At 42.9% G+C, this 14,950-nt stretch overlaps 1 protein-coding gene and 1 long non-coding RNA gene across 7 annotated transcripts in view; one reads left to right on the top strand and one right to left on the bottom strand.

Moving 5' to 3' along the window:
- Nucleotides 1-14,950, top strand: part of LOC308195067 (uncharacterized protein) — a 1,623,621-nt gene that overhangs the window by 424,183 nt on the left and 1,184,488 nt on the right. The gene's annotated exons all lie outside the window — the stretch shown is intronic.
- Nucleotides 1-14,950, bottom strand: part of LOC308195078 — a 33,232-nt gene that overhangs the window by 3,311 nt on the left and 14,971 nt on the right. For 4 of the 6 annotated variants that reach the window (XR_013951241.1, XR_013951243.1, XR_013951244.1 and 1 more), the window contains 3 exons: nt 12,936-13,101; nt 7,043-7,135; nt 13-5,289 (listed from right to left, as the gene is read on the bottom strand). This is a non-coding gene — a long non-coding RNA (uncharacterized lncRNA). Of the gene's footprint in view, nt 1-12; nt 5,290-7,042; nt 7,136-12,935; nt 13,102-14,950 lie in introns of those variants that run through there. The other 2 variants (XR_013951242.1, XR_013951240.1) reach the window with 2 other exon arrangements.

The raw sequence follows: 14,950 nt of genomic DNA, 5'->3' as shown, positions 1-14,950 counted from the left end.
CACAAAAAATAACAATAATAATAATTAAAAAAAAAAGTATATTGCAATGTAGGAAGGTTCCTACACATCATTCTACTAGCTCCTGGGTTAACAGTACTAAACACCAGCTTGGCCTTGCTCTCTCAAGGGTATTCCAAAGTCTAAGGCTAGCTGCAGTGCAAAGAAATAGGTGAGCTACTGATCTCAGCAAAAGGGAAGACTAATCAAAGGTTACTGAAAGCAACTAAAATTGCTAAAGTAGCACTTGTGATGGTTGAAGTTCTCTGCCAGTATCTTTTTCTTTGTATGGCCCTGAGTGAAGCGAAGGAAAACCAGGTGGCTTTTGTCATTAACTTAGTGATGGCACCTAGAGAAAGACTTCAGAGACACACATGGGGTGAGTCTGGATTGATTTTGTGTTTGGCTTGTCTGTCAGAGATAGATGGAAAACAGTGGCAATATGCATTTTAATGAGTTAAATTTTGAGGATACCAATAAACCATGACATATTATGGCATAGAGGTAGTAAGGTCAGCTGTATGAAGATAAACCATATGAGAAATTATAACCTCTAAAGTATGAAAAAATTAACAGCAACTACCTTATATTTGAGCATATACATCCAATTCTGGTTTGAGCCACAAACAGCAGATGAACATGTAGTAACTCAATCTAAATTGTTTTCTTCATCTTGCACATGGACTAGATCCTTAAACTTCTGCCCTAAAATCAGCATGACAGCTCACCCACTTGTTGATATGCAATACACTTGCTCTGTCCTTTTCTCAGCACTCTACCTGAGCCTCCCACCTCTGTGAAGCAATGGAGAGGTATTATTCCCTCTTTGCACAGGTGAGAAATTAATATAATAAATAATAATTTAAAAAAGAAATAAAACAGCAAGCCAAGTCCTTTTAAATTAATAGAGTTAGGCATCTAAATAACTGGGTGAATATGGCCATTAAAGAGTCATCTGCTTTTAGGCAGCAATTCCTCCTGCTGTGCTTCACTTCTAATTTACAGATTCAAAGGCCTACCTCCCCCCTATTTTTTTATTACTTTTTTTTTTTTGCAACTTGTGAGCTTGGAGCTGACTTGCACTTTGTGTCCTAAGAGCTGTTTCATGGGTCCTTCAGCCCAGAGCCAGCATCTCCCCTTTTCCACCTGCCACTTACAGCAACGAGCCTATGAAGAGCACACTGCTGTGTTTTAACCCATGATTTAGAACTCCCAGAGCAATGGTCTGAGCAATGGACTTCCCCATGGAAAGCCTGGGACATCCTGGAATAGCTCAAACCATCTCTAAATGGAGAAGAAAGAAAAACACAACAAAACTCTGGCATATCAGGGATGTGACAGACTTTTCCTCTGTGCAAACACAAGTGATTCAGAAGTCCTCTATCTCTCCTTCAAGTTCAGCAGATACTTTGCTTCCTTGAAGCTCTTGTTTCAAACATGTAACACTGTGCTTAAAATACACACACCCATGTTGTACTTGCAGCCCCTTTTAATGAAACCGATGATGCCACTGACCTCAAAGACCACATCTAAAAGTTCATTGCCAACAGTATTTTCAAGAGAAGATAGCAGGGTGACAACACTGGAGTTCTGCTGTGAAATAATTGTACTTTTTATGTCCTTTATCTTCCTCTAGCACTGATCTTGTGGGCTTCAATGTACTGGAGTTCTCTATAATTCAGTGACATGAATATAAGCACCTTTTCTATCCAGCTACAGCCAGCTAGTTCATATATATAGCCTGGGAGCCAACAGCAACCTACATTTGTGACAGTCATCGGTAGACTTTGGTCACAGAGCTATTCTTGCTGATGTTCAGAAAAGGCTTTGTTCACTACAGACATTCCAGAAAGCCATCCAGGATATCAAAGAGCTGTTTTACATCTGCCTATCTCAGTGCTGTTTTGTGTATGTGACTAACTCCCCTATTAATTTCTTATCTCCAGTGTCCCAGTTTCATCTCCCACTATTAAGTTGTCTCCCTGTCAGTCACTAATGATTTCAAAAAAAAACTTTCAAAGTGGTATTTGCTCTTTTGAGATCAACCCTTTTACAATGGAATGAGTGAGGAAAGCAGGCACAGGATGATGCAAAGTATCAAGGGAAGAAGAGCCAAAAGAGCCCGTTAAAAAGAAGTTGCTTATGTCATTCATCCATTTCATACATAACTGCTTCTTTTCCCACAAGTAATCACACCATGCTGAAGATGGGCGAAGTTCTCATTAGATAGCATAGCTCTTCAAAACAAACCCTGTGCAGTGCGGGCATGATTCATAAAGGGCTGTAAGGCGGTGCGAAACATGTTGGCACAACCGGATGCTCAGCAGCATGGGTAAAAGCACATGCAGAAATTATGACAATAGTGCATACTGAAACCCTCACAGAGTTCCTTCGCCCATAAATTGCTAGGAAGTGTGATAAATCTCTTCTGCAAAATTGGTGTCCCTTTCTCTCTCCCCTCCCGCAGTTTCTGTAACGGTCTCTCTCGTGCTCCTACTTCCTTGCTGCTTCTCTGAGAAAGGACAGCAATTCATTGTGTGCGGGCAAGAACAAAGGTGCTTTAGTAAACCGTTCTTTCATACATTTGTGATATTTTATTTCTCCTAGTTCTGCGTGTTTGTTTGCATTTTGCGGCTTCCAACAATTTCAGAGGGCTGCATTCATAGTTTATTTTTATCTTGTCTCCATGGCTTGTAAAGGAAGACACAGTACTTCATCCTGCCAGGTAACACAGCAATATTTTTTTAAGGCATTTTGCTTAAAGTATTCTTTGTTCTTTCCATGCCCTTCATCCTTCACAGCCCAACAACAGCAGTGTGTAGATAGTCAGACACGCGAATGGGGCAGCGATGCCCAAGATGTACGCTCCTCATCCTGAGCTTTCTGCAGCCTGTGATGCTGTGCAACAGCAACAAGCAAACTCAACATAACTACTGGTCTCTTCACACACAATTTGGCTTCATACCCACCTCTAATGCGTTACCTCCTCCCTGCCTCCATGTGTGTGGCTATACATGGGCACTGACTGAAGGGGGTCATTCCTAACTTGCATCAGTGCAAGGGAAAAGAGGATCAGGCTTAAATCCAACTGGTGCCCCAGGATCTTCCACAATGTATCGAGTGCACGGCAATTTTATCAGCAAGTCAGTCACACAAGTCTAACCAGTTTCCTTTTTAAGTGGTTGTTTTAGTATGTTTTGGCCCACCTAAATGTGTCACATAATTAGGAGTGATCAGCTGAAGTGCAGGCACAGGTGTCTCTGCTTGTTATTTATCTGCGCTGCATGACATTTAGATGGGAAACAGCAAATACCTGTGCAGTGCATCTTGTGACAGCCCCAGCCTCACTGTGGAGGAAAATATTCATCTCAAAAGCAACACAAAGGAGCTGGTGCCACCCTCTGCAGAGCCTTCTCTTCTACCTCAGAGATCCAGTACCCCAAGGAAGGCATCTCCACTTGTCTCACTGCTTAGCCACCATGGAGACAAAAAGATGCAGCTATTCTTTCCTGCATATTGAAAATCAGTTTCTTGTGTACTTTCCAGTACCTGACTGTAAAACTTCAGGGGTATTGATACTGAACTTGGGCAACGGGGCTACGGCATGCTTACGTAGTCCTGCCCATGCCAAAATCCATCTAGCAGCTACAGTGTGACTGCCACCTGGATCACCTCATTTGATCTGGCTGCACTGTGCTTACAGGGCTGGAGAAGTGCTACTGTACTCACCGCTTCCAGCAGGATGTATCCTCAGGGCTAGGAGCAATTCCCTATGATGATTAGCGGAACAAGAAGCCAAACGAGTTTTAATCTAGCTATTAACTACAGCTACAAAAGAGAGCTGCTGGGGGTAGGTGACTGCTAGACCACATAGCCCCACCAGTCCCTTCCTGCTTTCTTCTCAGCCTCTTATACCACAAAAAAAATATTAATTTCTTTGAAAGCAGGGACAGAATTACTCTTTATACTGCATTTTGAAAGTGATTGTGAGATTAAAAAGCGGGATCTATTTGCATTCAAATCCCAACAGAGCAGAAAGACATACACTTGTGACTTGTCCCTATTTAAGTCCACAAAGAAATTCTATTTAATCCTGTGAAGTAATACGAAGTAATGGGTCATGACCTCTGATCCAAGGGTGTAAACTGAGGTCCCTTCTTCAACCATCTGGTTGCTAATAGGGAAAAGCATGTGCAAGAAGCAAGACTTCAGCTGGAGATATTTTCCCATAGTTACATTTAATTGTTTACTCAATGACTCCCATTCATACCCATGGACTAATTCCCATTTGCCCTTTTTGGAGTGGAAATACTCCAGTTCCAAAATCTTGTTTTATTTTAATGCATAGGGCATTCAGAGTAACAGCTGAGATCTCCAGAAACCGTATGTAACCCTTTTAATGTGGATTGCATTGGTTCCACACAGGCTACACTAAACTATATTATTTAGTAGTTCAAACCACATCTGTGAAAAAGATCACAATCTCAAAAACAAGCTGTTGAGTGGATTGTAGGAGAAAACTTGTTCAGAAAAGAATAGATCAAATCCTTGAAAACCGGGCCCTGATGTTTTCTATTGGCATTGCAAATGTGACTGTAATTGGAAGCTGTCAGCTCTCAGGTAGCAGTTGCAAATTAAGGTGATGAACCAAGGTAGGAAAGGGAGGCGATAAGCAGAGACACACTTTACTGTCTGCAGACACACGCTGTCATATGTGAAGGCTGTAACACAGAGCACTATTTATAACAACAATCCTTCGGAAAAAGCTCCTAGTACTATGCCAAGTAGCTACAGGTTTAAAAAGAAAAAGGGGCAGGGGGTGGTGCAGATTTTCACGCTGAGTTTTCTTCCGGTTGCTTTCCCCCTGCTCTGCCCCTGCTGAATTCTCCCTGCAGCTCTGCAGTGGGTTGCTCTGTGATGGTGGGAAAGTGCCTTCAGATCTGATACCACTCGTTGTCCTTCTTCGCCTGATTGTGCAGTGCATCGTGCAGGCTTTCCATTTTCTCTCTGCAAAGTTAACAAGAACTGCAAATGAAAGTACGGCTCATTTTCCTCCATAATCTGTTTTAACTACAATCTCACATATGTATAATAGCATGTGGCTTAGGCTACTGTATATCTCACCAGGATCCTTGCCTTCTGAAGCAGATTTTGATGAGCCACATCTCTGCACGAATAAAACAAGGATGTATTCTCATGACGCTTCGAACATTTTCTCTCAGAACTTGGATCAAAAGCAATGTTTCCATTGTACTGCTAACTCTGCTATGGATGGATCTTCTCTTATTCCTGCTGCAAGGGCAAAATGAGTTAGCAACCTGAATGGGCCAGTCATGCTCCATGTATTACCACCCAAACAAAGCCATCTATTTCCAAATCCAAGTTGTGCCTCCATTTACATACAACTGGGTAGATTGGGCTGTACACCAACTAGTCTGTGGGGGTGCCTTGCACTTCACATTAACTGTGGAGGGAGCCTGGATACCCAGGAGCTTGCCTGCTGTTGATGGCTAACATTAGGGGAGATGGCTCCAGCTATTTTGGCCAGGTCCTAGAACTCCTGAAGCCAAACGCAGTCTTTCCTCTGGCAGCTTGGGCTCACACGCCAGTAGTAAAGTGCAATCAGCGTTAGTTCAGCATCCATTTTGCATTGTGGCAAGTGCTTATAACACAATAAAGCACCAATTTCGGGGTTTATTTTATTAGCTACGTTAATTACTAATCACCCGATTTCATGTTACAAAACCTACTTTCACCAGCCTCTGTCAACTCCTCCCTAAGGCTGGCATAGGTTAGGGATGCAGCTCTCATTTTTCATGTTGGTGCTCGGACACACTTCTCCCCACTTAAGTTGATTATGGCTAATTAAAAGTTTATATTATAGAAAGACCAGATAAAATGAACTTTAAAGTCATTCCAGATATTTTGCCAGCAATAAAATGAAAGCGTTTCTTCCAGGCCATGTTTTAAATTCAGACTGAAGAGTATTTCCTGCAGTGTTTTATTCCACTGCATGTATATTTCAGGCTTCCTTCTTTTAAAGGAATTTATTAAGCTCAGGAAGATGTCCAGCATTGTGTCAGTTTTGTCTCAGGTTAGTTACAAACAGTTAATGGTGCAGTCAAAGTGGTTTGCAGGTGCACATCTCGTGAAGTGGCTATGCTTTCTTTCCAGCTCTCTTGTAATGCTAGAGCCAAAGATTTGTATCAACCAGGGCTGGGAGTGCCCCACGGTTTTGCCTGCTCCTAATTTGAGGAAGCAGACCTCCTCCTTCCTCATTTGGTGACTTCTCATTTCTTGCCCTATAGGCTAGATGTACTGCATGAAAGTTTCAACAAGATGTTTTGCCTGTGTGCTATACATACATAAGCCCGCAGGCTGAAGGGAACTCATCATAAACACCCTCTGTTACTGCTTTTTATCATAATATGCCAATATCCTGTTTAATATATCTCCCTTAGCATGTTTTACTTTAAAGATGACAGAAACTTCCCATTATAGAGCATGCTGACAGTGAAATAAATCAATAAATAAATTAAAATAAAGGAAAAACATCCTTTCAAATGCATAAAACTGCAGTAACTTCGACCATTACTGTTTTAAACATCAAAAGTTACACCAGTTTCCGACAGCTTTCCTTGATTTACTGACAGTATTTAAGAAGTGCATATTTTATAGCACGTGCTGCTACCAAGCTGTATTTCAAAGCATTCAGCCCACATCGCATCTGCCTGCTTGAGCATGGTGTAATAGGAGAGGACAGCCTATGCAAGCTTGGTTTGATAGTTCCAGGCATATTTTCCACCAAAAATCTCATCAAGTTCAAAGTCCATGATCTAGATGAGGTCAAGCACAGGATAAAAAAATACATTGACCTACCTTTGACTAGGACCATGTCTAGCTGTCCCACTTTTCCTTGCTGGATTGACACACAAAGGAGGACGTTCTCCCTTTATACCTCTGCTTTAGAGGTTCCAGAGAGAAAGCAACGCATGAGATTTTCCTGCTATCCACCCACAGAGACAGTGAAACCCTCCAGACTTACCTAAGATGGAATTGGGATGTCCGTTTTATGGGTATTTTGTAGCTGCTGACCTGATCTCAAGATCACTGAAGTCACTAAGAAGTTTCATGGCATCTTCAGTGACGACCCCAGGAAAGTATAATACAGAAAAGAAGCACTTATTAAGTGAAGGTAGTAAAACCAGCGATTCAAGCAGCATCAATCTCCACAACTTCTGTATCCCATGCCCAGGAGATCTGTCATGAAGATGTCTGTGGGTGGGAATAATCTCTTTTGTTTTCCTACTTCTATTTCTGTCCAGGAAGGTTTTTAAGCATCTCTTTCTTGAAAGCCTTAGAAGGTTTCAGGGTGTGTATGTTGGGGTGTGTGTGGAAAGGCTGGCAATGCTGCCACAATACCACCTAGGAGAGGTACTTCATGATCATATTCCTCCAAGTTCCCCCATGTGGACAGCCCATACCATTAGCAAAGACATCACCTGGAGTTACACCCAGACAAAAGAGGGTTTTTTCTGCCTTGCACCATCATCACAATACTGATGATTGTGGCCCTGAGACAGCACAGTCTTGAAGGATGTTTAGTTATCAGGCTTTATACACTTGCTAGTTGGAATTACTAGTTGTTGTCAGATGACACTCGGAAACCATGAATGGCCATGTAACACTGTTAAAAAATAAATAAAAAGGAACTTCATATTTTCACTGTGCTTCAGTCCTTTAGTGGAGGAGAGCTCAGACATATCCTTTCTCCAAAGCCTTGCAAAGCAATTCATGTACCCAAGGGAGCTACCACTAATGATATACAGCAGAGGTGGTCAGGTTGGTGGGAGTTACACAAAGCAGGCAGAAACAGGCAAGGATCCAACCCTGCGTATATTTATAACGAAGAGGAAATAGCTAGAAATAGCTTTTACAATGCCTTAAATGCCATTTTCTTACTGCAACATGTGTCAGTGGCTGCCCAGCTTGATACAAGTGAATATAACTTTGCAAGAGCAACCAGGACTATGCCAGCTCTCCAGTGTTTCTCACAATAAAAAAGCAGTTCCTCTGGCCCTCCTGTGTGACCTCCTGTGGAGAATCCTGCTTGGAAATATCACTAGTGTAGCAGTTCCTCTGAGAAAGGAATGAGTCCCTGTTCACCTCCCTGTTCACCTCAGTACCACGCATTTGTGTCATTGGCCACAAGCATTCCTACCCAGTCTGGTTTCCTCTGGCAGGGGCAGTTATGTGATCTTGCCTTTCCACTCAGAGGTTGTTTTTTAACCTCTCTGGCCATTTGTTCCTAAACACAACGGATGGATCTCTCACAGGCATTTAGATCCTACACGTGTGTGATGGAGTTGGGTTGTAGGTAGGGAAAAATTCCTCCCTCTCCTTAGCCCCCGGGGAAATGCCTAATAAGCGTTATTAAGCATTGGCATATCTGCACAGGAGAGAGGTGGTAGAAAACAGGCTTCACTACCTCCAGTGTCTGCAAAGAAGCCTGGTTTAAAGCACTTACTGCAATAGCCCTAATGCAACGCGCAACTTGTGTTTATTTGTCCTGAGGCAGCAAAGGGCTTTACCTGGATAAAAGACTGATTGGGACTGATAGACCAGCTGTGTATGTCTAAATACGAGTGTGAGTCCAAGGTGGTTGTTCTGCGCACAAGAAATTTCTGTGCACATTAGAAATTCCCATGCTGCCTGCATCGGTAACATGTCTGTGACTCCAGAAATAAGACATACACAAGAGATCCAAACGCTGGAACATGAAGATGACTGGAGTGCAAGGCTGGGTTTATCAAAAGTCTATCACAGGCAGATGCTCTGCAGACTTCAATGAATACTTTGCATTTCAGTTCTTTTCAAATGCAGCTCTGTAAACAGTGAATAGTCCCACTGTTAATGACTAGCTTGCTGTATTTATAGAAAGCCAGATGTTATTTAGCTATAGTGGGATTTAACAAGCAGTCTAAGAACTGAGGGCTTTTTTTTTTACATTTTTTTTTACTTTTTTTTTTTTACTTTTTTTTTAACATATTTTACCTTTAAAAAAAAATAAAATTTTCCAGCAACTGAATCATTAAAGTTTTGTTGCAACAACAGCCCCTAATAAAAGAGCATCTACGATGCTTAGCAGCACCAGCACAACACAGGACAAGGGGGTGATGTTTTTTGTAGAAAAAGTTACACAATCTGGAAAGGAGACCTGGGTTCAAACAGAAACAAATGTTCTAGCACTGCAGTGATCCTTCATAAATCAGTCTCTCTCCTCCTCCTCTCCCACTCTCTCCTGCTTTGAGCACAAACTCTTTGCAGAGAGGGAGTGCTTGTACAATACACGTGTAACAATACTGGGAATCTTGGGGCTCTCTTGTTGGCAAGAGCATTTTTTGGCATTACTGAGATACTGATAATAATCGTAAACCTCTTCCTACCGATTCCAAGTCTATTTTTTTTTTTTTGGTAAAATTAATATTTTGGTCCCCATCAGCTTTAGGTGCCTGCTGTCATGTCAGACTGCTCTTCATCCAAGCAGCTAGGGCCAAAACTTGAAGTAGAGGTAGGGAACAGTCAAGACAAAAAGGAAGTGCAATAAAATAGAATTGCTAAGCATAACTGAAGGTCTGCTGGCTCTGCCATGGACTGATTCTATGCTCTAGATGTTGCTTTGATAATGCTGCTGATCAACTTATGAATATCAGCTATTCAAACTCAAAATCATGGTATTCAAACTTCTCTTTTAAACTAAGCAAGGGCCCAGGACCTACAGGACAGCAGTCTTTGCAACCTGCAGAAGAGGTCTTAAGACTCTACTGCTAGAGCTACAGCTGCCCAGAGAGCCCAAGCAACATTTTCTTCCTGATGTGACAGTCTCCCTAGCACAGCACTATGTAACCATCTGTGCTAAGGCTGGGGCTAACTCAGGAAGATCTCCAAAAAGCCAGTTCAGCCTGCAGCGCTCTTACTTGGGAAGAGGCATCCCTCCTTTTCATTGCAGCAAACCCAATAACTCTCCACATCCTTCTCCCACCCACGGGGAGCCAGAGACTGGGGTCATGCTGCTTTTTGACAGCACATTGCCAGAGTACTTTCTCTGCCTTCTGAGACTGAAGGAAATTTGTTTTTTTCATGCACAAAATTGAGTCTCTCAATTCCAATGAGGACCCTTGCTCTGGTTGAGAATGGTCTTTCATTGAGTTTTATGTGGAGAAGAGCTGTCTTCCCTTACTGGCATTTTAAATTTTTATTTTATTTTATTTTATTTTTATAGCAGGTCAGGCTAGTTTCTTGGTATTTCTTCTGCAATGCGGCCCCTCCAGGTCCTGCACAAGTACGTTCACGGCATTTTGTCTCTGCCCTGAGCCTTATATACAGAATTCAAAAGCAAGCTGCTTTGTCTCAGCCAGCGTCTGGCTGTGTATGTGCAGAAATACAGACTCCTTTCACAAACCCAAACTGATTTCTTTCCTCCACCCAAGAAACATTCCAGCAGATATTACTGTGAGGCTGACAAGGCCGTCTTTCTTTCCGGGTTTAAGGCAGAAATCCATACCTCACTTCTGTGATATACGTGACTCACACTATCAACATGTCAGCCTGAATTTAAAGAAAATACATGATCACATCTCCTAGGGGATCTGAAAGCACAGACTAGAAATGGTAGGCCATCTGTCCCCAGATCAGGGAAAAAGTTGATGACAGGTGCAGTGTTTGCCCTGCTACCTTCAACGTCTCATTCTGCAACTTGTCTTTTCTTACACTCTTTTCCTCTGTTCATTCAGGCTAAGGCAAGGAGCCTTTGTTATTCAATGCGTAGAATACCTTGCTGCCTCCTAATGTAATGCCTCTACCCCATTGGAGAGGGAGGGAGTCAAACACTGGCCAGCCTCTTTGGGTTCAAAAGGTGCCACACTCTGTGAAACAACGTGATTGATCTCCAGGTGAAGGCACTGGAAAATAGTTCAGAAATCAAAAGGAAGCAAAGCAGGGAAATGCCATAAATTGGGAGCTGAAGAGCCTGCTGCCCCGTTTAGCAGAACAGTATTTTCCTTGTCAGGCAGCAAGTCATCGTCTGACAGATTCATAACAGCAACTATTAGCTGGTTCGTGCTCCTTATTCCTCGCCTCCACGTTTATGCTCAGCTGATTTTACTGTGCAGTGCAGAGGAGGCACAGGCAGATGAACCTGTTGTTGTTAAAAGCCTGGTTTCCAATCTTGAAACCCTCTGTGCATGCACCTACATCTGCACTTAGACCTAAAATTGGCACTTGACACCCACTGAAAAAGGTAAGCGCCGACAGGCTCTCTGAATCACTAATCAGTGTGCAGGTGTTTAATTGCTGAATTAAGAACCTGATTTTGAAAACTGAACTCTAAGTGTCTGCATTTCTGTACTAGCATTAATACTGCCTTCAGAGTTTTTCTAGGGGAAAAATAGTGTGCCTGGTTACACAGGACAGTTCCCATGTTTTTTTACACACTGATTCATTGCTGTGCCTCTGCCTAACATCAAGTTTCCACCCCGTTTTCCTTAGGCAAAGGGGATAACAAAGGGCAAATTATTTCTCTTGTAACTTCTGCTCCTGAAAGCCTTCCTCCATGTTCCTGGTCCTCCCAGCCTGTATGAAAGTCAGGGGAGATGAGACTGGAGGAGCTGCAGAAGACTTGGGGCATACCCCTGTAACTATTTTGCGGTGGCTCTGAGTGGCTCTTTTTTGTTAAGAGACTGGAGATTGAGCAATCAACTTTTTTTTTTTTCTTCTTCTTCTTTTTTTTTTTTTTTTTTAAATTCAATGCCTTGTCTTTAGAAATAATTATGGTTGAAATAAAAGTTGGGAGAGGTCAACTGAGAAATAAGTTGCAAGATTGTTAACAGCAAGATCCCATGAGATCTGATGCATCAGAAAATGTTGTGATTTCTCTCCTTTTAAGGTCATATAACTAAGACTCCTTTTTTTTTTTTTTTTTTTTTTCCATGAAGATCAGGTTATAAGTAAAGAAAGGTTGCCAGGTTCCCTGTAAGAGCAGCTGGATGAAATGTTTTGCCCCCGGTTCTTGAGGCTTAATGGAGGACACCGGCTCCGTTCTCGCTTTCAGATCTATCAGTTTATCATTCCTTTATAAAGGACAAGCAAGTCAGGCCCAGAAATAGTTAACAAAGAGCAAAGCCCATTTCACTGTCTAACAGCACAAGACTTCTGACTCCACACTGGAATAAAACTTGGTGATCCACCTAGGGATGCTGGTTTGTCTAAAGATAAACTGTCTGGAGACACGTTGTCAACAGGAAGCTTTGAGAGGCATGTTCGTTCAATTCAGGTGACCCCAAAAGCCAATACAAATAAAGCAGGAGAAGAGAAGGAAGTTTTTTATAGAGGAAGATGGTTTTGTAGGTATAAATTAGCATGCTACAACAAAAATGTAAAAGCAGCTGTACAGCTAAACATAATCTCGGGCTACACAGAGAAAGATTTTATATAAATATATAAAATTTCCTGGAAAAGGAACCAGAACAGTTCTGCTGGCATAGAATAATCACATTCTAGGGGGAAACTAAAATCTGAATGCCAGAGAAGAGAATCCAAAAATCATTTGCCTTTCCACTCAGGTTTTAACACACCGATGTCAGTAACTGGTCAGACTTCAAAGGTATGTAATTACGTCTACACTTAAACATACCTGAGTGAAGCAAGGCTGCAGGCTACAGAATACAAGACCTCTACAGATGGCTCATTCCAGGGCACTTCTAGACAGCAGTTAAAAACATTCATTTTCTTTGTGCGTAACTTGAATTCTTCTCATGGCAATTTAAGACCACCAGTCCTTGTCCTATTCACCATACAGAGGCAGCTGATCTCCAGACTCTGGTATCACTCACATTCTTATGCAACATAACTAACACCTCCAGAGAATTATTTCAGATTACCTGCAAGTTGTAGTAGTTGGTCTCTGCTCCAGCTTCTCATAATATGTGTGATACTCCCTATAGCAGAGGGACTTTTTCTATGAGACTGTTGCTGTAAGTGATCACCTTTGGCTCTGTATATTTAATATTCTCTTCTGATCTTTTCTTCCCTTTACAAACACTAGTCCTTTAAAAAAAAAAAAAAGTCCTTTCAATGCCGCTGTATCATACTTTAATATTTAAACAATTGCCTTTTTAAGGAACTGTCTATAAATCTACACTGTTGTTACAGATAATTTGATGGGTTGATGGGTTGATGGGCAGAGGCCAAGGGGATGAGGTTCAACAAGGCCAAGTGCTGTGCTGGGTCCTGCACTTTGGCCCCAACAACCCCATGCAGCCCTACAGGCTTGGGGCAGAGTGGCTGGAAAGCTGTGCAGAGGAAAAGGATCTGGGGTTGCTGATTGATGCTCACCTGAACATGAGCCAGCAGTGTGCCCAGGTGGCCAAGAAGGCCAATGGCATCCTGGCTTGTGTCAGGAATAGTGCAGCCAGCAGGAGCAGGGAGGTGATCGTCCCCATGTGCTCTGCTCTGGTGAGGCCGCACCTCGAGCACTGTGCTCAGCTTTGGGCCCCTCACTACAAGAAGGACATCGAGGCCCTGGAGCGTGTCCAGAGAAGAGCTACGAAGCTGGTGAGGGGCCTGGAACACAAGTCCTGTGAGGAGTGGCTGAGGGAGCTGGGGTTGTTTGGTCTGGAGAAGAGGAAACTCAGGGCAGACCTTATTGCTCTCTACAGCTACCTGAAAGGAAGGTGTGGGGAGCTGGGGGTTGGCCTCTTCTCGCAGGGAACCAGTGATAGGACTAGAGGGAATGGCCTCAAGTTGCACCAGGGGAGGTTCAGGTTGGAAATGAGGAGACATTTCTTCTCAGAAAGAATGGTCAGGCACTGGGACGGGTTGCCCAGGGAGGTGGTGGAGTCACCGTCCCTGGGGGTGTTCAAGGAAAGGTTGGACATGGTGCTTAGGGACATGGTTTAGTGGGTGACATTGGTAGTAGGGCGATGGCTGGACCAGAAGATCTTGGAGGTCTTTTCCAACCCTAATGATTCTATGATTCCCGTCCTCTATAGCTCCTCCACAAGGTCCCAAATGAATTGCTCACCTCTACAACTCAGCTCATGCTTTCAGCATACCTCAGTTCCCTCTTCTCATATTGAGCCTGTATTTAATTTCTGAAATGACACCCTGGGATCACCCGAATGGAAAAATCAGAAACTGGTTCACCAGAAAGTGGCATCACATTTGAAGGAGAAAATACAATAAAAAGTCCAGCTGTGTGTGGCACAGGTCCAAAGATTTATACCAGTCTTCCTTGACTTCTGATCAACTTTTGATATGTAATCCTAATTTCAATTGTTAGACCCAAGTTTTTGTACCAAATCACCCTCTATCATATAAAATAGACTAGGTGAAATTATACAAACATCAGAACATCTGATACCACCTGTGTCTTCACAGAGGACATGTAGAGAATTACCCCAGACAATGACAGCAAAGCCTTGCCTGGCCTCCAGCTGTTGTCACAATTATAACGAGAATGGCATGGGACCAGGTCAAGCTCATTTATCATAGAACCACAGAATCATAGAACAGTTTGGGTTGGAAGGGACCTTAAAGATCATCTAGTCCAACCCCTCTGCCGTGGGCAGGGACACCTTCCACTAAATTAGGGTCTGACTTGTGCTCCTCACAGCCTCAGTGAGCAGTCTGCTACTTTCATATCAGCAAATAACTCACCCTTGGGGATGATGTCCACTGAAGTGGCAGTGCCCTGGTACCATTCCCCTGCTGGGGTAGTGAAGTCAAGCCAGTCCCATACACAGATGAAGCTTTTAACTGTAGGTTACTAAGAGCTAAATGTCCCCACCTCATTTCTACGTAACCCGTTCCCTTTTTCCTCACACATATTGGTTGCATTTTTTCCACACTGCTGCATGCTCTTGGCAGTAGCTTAGCTCCCCAGGACAGCCTCAAA

The sequence above is a fragment of the Anser brachyrhynchus genome, assembly GCF_964034855.1.
Source record: "Anser brachyrhynchus genome assembly, chromosome: 4".
NCBI lineage: Eukaryota > Metazoa > Chordata > Aves > Anseriformes > Anatidae > Anser > Anser brachyrhynchus.
This window is presented reverse-complemented; position numbering and strand designations above follow the sequence as displayed.